Here is a 6,094-nt window from a genome sequence, read left to right as displayed (position 1 = left end):
TATAGTGCACTATGTGCCATACATCATATAGAAAACAGTAATTGTTTGAACAAGTGACCGATTTTAGCCGCAGCTTCAGCATCTACGTATTTATAATGTAAGGGGCAGACCTTCAGATTCTAGATAGCATTTGATTGAACAGAAAATCTGATGAGAAGCTGAAGTGCAGAGTGATGTCATCAAAATCATTGATTCACATTGGTGGAAGTGGGGCTAACATATCAGTAAAGTCATGTGGAATTTAAGCAGCAAAACTGTTTTCAACTTTGATAATTATAAGAACCATTATAAGTCGTCACCTTCTTTTATATAGCGCTTTTAACAATATAGATTGTTTCAAAGCAGCTTTACAGAGATAATAGGAAATTAAAGTAACAGAGATTGTTTTGGCTTTACAGCAGCTCTAGGATAAAGTTAGAGTCCAGCTAAAGTTAGTTTTGATTGATTCACTTCCATTGCAAAGATCCTTAGTTATTAACTTAGGGGCCGCTAACACGAATAGTGTTGAGAATAATAAAAATAGTTAAGAATAACGTCTCGGTTACTGATGTAACCCTCGTTCCCTGAAGGAGGGAACGGGAGACGTAACGTCGACGTGACGACGTAATTGGGATCACTTCAGGGAGCCCTATCAACTTCGAGTGTCTACAGAACGAGCCAATGAACGTTGGCGTGCGTGAATCGCGTCACGCGCCCCGCCCCGCCGCGCGGGTATAAACAGGAAGCGGGCGCACGCACACATTGTTTTTCGCTGAGGAGCCGAGATTTGTGACGGCCATGCAGCGATGGTCAGCAACGGTGGCGACGGGACGTTACGTCTCCCGTTCCCTCCTTCAGGGAACGAGGGTTACATCAGTAACCGAGACGTTCCCTTTCAGTCGCTCACGTTCGACGTAACGTCGACGTGACGACGTAATTGGGATCCCATGGAAAACGCCACGGTTGCTGCCACATCCAGCGCCCTACGCAAGACTCTCAGACCCCCAACTGCTGGGTCGGAAGATCTGCGTAGAGGGAGTTCAACTGCTGTTCCATTATACCCCACACAGCGGAACTCTTGGATAACACTGGGAAAGCGTACCTCTCTAGGGGAAAGAACGCTGCGGAGCCACATCCTGCCCGAAGGGAGGTAACATGTGGAGAATACACATATGGACTGGCCGAAGGGGCAGTGCGACATATGGAATGTCACTGGGGTGGCTCCACCCGAAGGGGGAGACACACCGGACAGTGACGGCAGAGCAGACTCTGCCAAGGGAAGACACGGGCTCACCGCAGGGAACTGGTCGTGGAAGAATACACATATGGGATCGCCGCAGGGATCACCACATATGGAACCCAGCCTAGCACAAGTTACACAAGCATACGAGCACTAGGCCTGGCGTCGGACGCTCCGCAACGTCCGACTGCCGAAGGGGTGCGGAGGAACTCACAGGGTTCGCCAATGGGGAACTCGACTGGAGTAAAAAGCGCACGTATCCGTTCCTAGGAAGGGAGTGGCGCAGCAAGCCGACACTAGAGTGGGAACTTCGGTGTTACCGGCTAGTAGAAGCGAGCACACAGGAAGAAACCGGCTCAACACGTAAGCTATAAAACCTAGCGAACGTGTTAGGTGTCGCCCAGCCCGCAGCTCTACAGATGCCTGTCAGCGAGGCGCCGTGAGCCAGCGCCCAGGAAGAAGCGACACTCCTAGTGGAGTGGGCTTTCAACCCAGGCGGGCAGGGCACGCCTTGGGCTTCGTAAGCCAAGGCGATGGCATCCACTATCCAGTGGGCCATCCTCTGCTTGGAGACAGCCTTCCCTTTCTGCTGGCCTCCGTAACAGACGAAGAGCTGATCTGAGGTCCTGAGGCTTTGCGTTCTGTCCACGTACAGACGCAGAGCGCGAACGGGACAGAGAAAAGCCAGGGCTGGGTCTGCCTCCTCCGAAGGCAGCGCTTGCAGGTTCACTACCTGGTCCCGGAAGGGAGTGGTAGGAACCTTGGGCACGTATCCGGGCCGGGGTCTCAGGATGACGTGAGAGTTATCCGGGCCGAATTCTAGGCACGATTCGTCGACCGAAAATGCATGCAGGTCCCCTACCCTCTTGATAGAGGCCAATGCAACCAGGAGTACTGTCTTACAGGACAGAATTTTTAACTCAGCTGATTGCAGAGGCTCAAAGGGTGGTCTCTGAAGTGCCGAAAGGACCAGAGACAAGTCCCAAGAGGGTATAGAGAGTGGGCGAGGAGGATTCAGTCTCCTCGCTCCCCTCAGGAACCTGACGATCAGGTCATGCCTTCCCAAAGACTTACCATCAACAGCATCGTGATGTGCGGCAATAGCGGCAACATACACTTTAAGGGTGGAGGGAGACAGCCTTCGCTCCAGCCCTTCTTGCAGGAAGGAAAGCACGGCTCTGATCGAGCAAGATCGGGGGTTCTCCTCGTGAGAGGAGCACCAGTCAATGAACAGGTTCCACTTCAACGCATAGAGGCGCCTCGTAGAGGGGGCTCTAGCGGAAGTGATGGTGTCAACTACCGCAGGGGGCAGGTCACCTAGAACCTCCGCGTCCCGTCCAGGGACCAGACATGGAGTTTCCAGAGGTCTGGACGCGGGTGCCATAAGGTGCCCCGTCTCTGAGAGAGCAGGTCTTCTCTCAGAGGAATGGGCCAGGGAGGGGCTGTCGCGAGGAGCACTAGTTCCGGGAACCAGGTCCGGTTGGGCCAATACGGCGCAACTAACAAGACCTGCTCCTCGTCCTCCCTGACTTTGCACAAGGTCTGTGCAAGAAGGCTCACTGGGGGAAACGCATACTTGCGAAGGCCCCGGGGCCAGCTGTGTGCCAGAGCATCCGTGCCGAGGGTCCCCTCGGTCAGAGAATAGAACAACTGGCAATGAGACGTGTCCGGGGCGGCAAACAGATCTACCTGAGCGGTCCCGAAGCGCCTGAAAATCAGCTGGACCACCTGGGGATGGAGTCGCCATTCTCCCGGTAGCACCTGCTGCCGTGAGAGCTCGTCGGCTGCACGGTTGAGCAGGCCCGGAATGTAAATGGCACGAAGCGACCTCAGATGCTTCTGACTCCAGAGGAGGAGATGGCGGGCGAGTTGTGACATGCGGCGGGAACGTAGACCACCTTGGCGGTTGATGTACGCAACGGTCGCAGTGCTGTCCGTACGGACCAGTACGTGCTTGCCTAGTAGCAGCGTTTTGAAACGGCTCAGTGCAAGACGTACTGCTAACAACTCGAGGCAGTTGATGTGCCAATGCAGTTGAGGCCCCGTCCACAGACCTGAAGCTGCATGCCCGTTGTACGTGGCCCCCCAGCCGGTGGTAGAGGCATCCGTGGAGACCACAGAGTGCCTGGACACTTGTTCCAGGGGAACACCTGCCCGCAGGAAGGAAGGGTCCGACCACAAGCTGAGAGTTTGGCGACAGTGCGGAGTCACTTGGACCCGGCACTAGCCGCTCTGCCACGCCCATCTCGGGACTCGATCATGGAGCCAGTGTTGGAGCGGCTTCATATGAAGCAATCCGAGCGGCGTAACCGCGGCTGCAGATGCCATATGCCCCAGGAGCCTCTGAAACAGTTTCAGTGGTGCCGCTGTTCTGCGTCTGAGCGTGCTCACGCAGTTCAACACTGACTGGACACGGGCCTCGGTGAGGCGCGCTGTCATGTTGATCGAGTCCAACTCCATACCAAGAAAAGAGATCCTCTGCCCGGGGGTGAGTTTGCTCTTTTCCCAGTTGACCCGAAGCCCTAGGTGGCTGAGGTGACTGAGCACCATGTCCCTGTGTTCGCACAACTGCTCTCTCGACTGGGCCAGAATAAGCCAGTCGTCGAGGTAGCTGAGGATGCGAACACCACGCTCGCACATGGGAGCAATGGCCGCCTCCGCGACTTTCGTGAAGACGCGGGGCGACAGGGCCAGCCCGAAGGGTAAGACCTTGTACTGATATGCCCGTCCCTCGAACGCAAAGCGGAGAAATGGTCTGTGTCGAGGGAGAATCGAGACATGAAAGTACGCGTCCTTCAGGTCGATCGCTGCAAACCAATCTTGGGGACGGATGCATTTGAAAATGCGTTTCTGCGTAAGCATCTTGAAGGGTAGCCTGTGAAGGGACCGGTTCAGGATGCGCAGGTCCAAGATTGGTCGTAACCCACCACCTTTCTTGGGTACAATGAAGTACGGGCTGTAGAAGCCGGTCTTCATATCGGCTGGAGGGACTGGCTCGATCGCGTCCTTCGCCAGTAGGACTGCGATCTCTGCCCTGAGCACAGGGGCATTGTCCGCCAGAACACGGGTGAACAGGATGCCCTTGAAAGCAGGGGGGCGCCGGGCGAACTGAATCGCATAGCCGAGTCTGATGGTACGGATGAGCCAGCGAGACGGGCTGGGAAGCGTTAACCAGGCTCCCAGAGACCGAGCAAGCAGGACTAACGGCACCACAGACGTACCCGGGGTGGGGCAGCGCGGCGGAATGCAGGGACCCGACTCGGACGGCACAGCGGCCCGAAGTGGGGTCTGAGTGTGTGGTGCAGCACATACCTGCTTCCGTCGAAGGGCAGAGTGAGTGTGAGGAGGCGAGAGCACGTCCGGAACACAGCCACTGCTGCTCACTGGCGATGAAAGAGGGGCTCGGGAGTGACAAGGCATGGCGGCGTCGTCGACTGCCAAGCGCGCCCTCTTGGGGCCCAGAGGTTTCAGAAATTGCTCTTTTTTTGAAAATGTGGGTACCACTGACCCGTGGGTCAGTGGCGGAACAAAAAGAAAGGAAACAAAAGATTCTCCGCCCGGCCCTCCACCGGGGGAAGGAGTGGTGCCTTCGCCATCTCCTGAAGAGCAACTTGATCCACCTCCGGGCCGCCCGTCTCAGGGTCGTTTGCACCGTCGCTTGCCTCCTGGTTTGGCAGCGGCCTGGACGGGCGGGGTCGGCTTCCTACGGCTTGCTCCGCGCTGAGGCCTGGATGGTTGCTGCTGCTGCTGGGGCTTAGCGGGAGCGGAGGACGCCGCAGAAGGCCGACCTCGGCGACGAGTAGACGGAGGGTCTGCGGCCGGCGGACGGGTGGGAGCAGCAGCGGTCCGCCGGGGCAGGATGTGCCGGATGGCCTCCGTCTGCTTCTGTGCGGCCGAGAACTGTTGGGCAAAGCTCTCGACCGCGTCGCCGAACAACCCAACCTGGGAAAGAGGGGCATCCAGGAACCGATATTTATCGGTGTCCCTCATATCCGCCAGGTTGAGCCAAAGGTGGCGCTCCTGGACCACCAAGGTGGACATCGCCTGACCGACAGAACGTGCGGTTTCCTTCGTCGCCCGGAGGGCGAGGTCGGTTGCCACACGGAGCTCCCGGAGGAGCTCTGGGTCAGAACCACCCTCGTTCATGTCCATGAGCGCCTGGGCCTGGTGGACCTGCAAGAGCGCCATGGCATGGAGGGCGGAAGCAGCCTGTCCACAGGCCTTGTAAGCCTTCGCCGTTAGACCGGACGAAAACTTACAAGCCTTGGACGGGAGGCGTGGATTACCCCGCCAAGAGGAAGCGGACGCCGGACACAGCTGCATCGCGACGGCCCGCTCCACCGGGGGGATATCCACATACCCCTTAGCTGCCCCGCCGTCGAGGGTGGCGAGGGGTGAGGAGCCACTAGAACGGCTTCGAGCACTATACGGTGCCTTCCACGTCCTAGAAAGCTCCTCACGCACTTCCGGAAAGAAAGGTACCGGGGCGGCGCACTGAGAACCAGCACGGCCCGCCCCGAGAAACCAATCGTCCAACCGAGAAGGTTCGGGACGTGGTGGAGGATTCCACGCAAGCCCGACCTTCTCGGCGGCCCGGGAAAGCATAGCAGTCCATTCTGGATCCGGCTCGGACAACGCTACACACCCCGAGGGGGGCAACGCAGCCGAGTCGTCATTTCCAGAGGACAGCTCTCCCTCCGATGCTGCGATCGACATCTGGTCATCAGCCGGAGCCCCAAAGGAAACGGTTGGCCGTTCCGGAGAAGGACCAAGACGTTCACTAAGGAGCCCCAATGGCGACAGCGCTTGTGAGGCGTGAGGGGCCCGCGGAGGATGACTCGACGGGGAAGCCCTCACGGTAATCCTCAGATCACC

Source organism: Scardinius erythrophthalmus (genome assembly GCF_964197995.2).
Source record: "Scardinius erythrophthalmus genome assembly, chromosome: 17".
Lineage (NCBI taxonomy): Eukaryota > Metazoa > Chordata > Actinopteri > Cypriniformes > Leuciscidae > Scardinius > Scardinius erythrophthalmus.
This window is presented reverse-complemented; position numbering follows the sequence as displayed.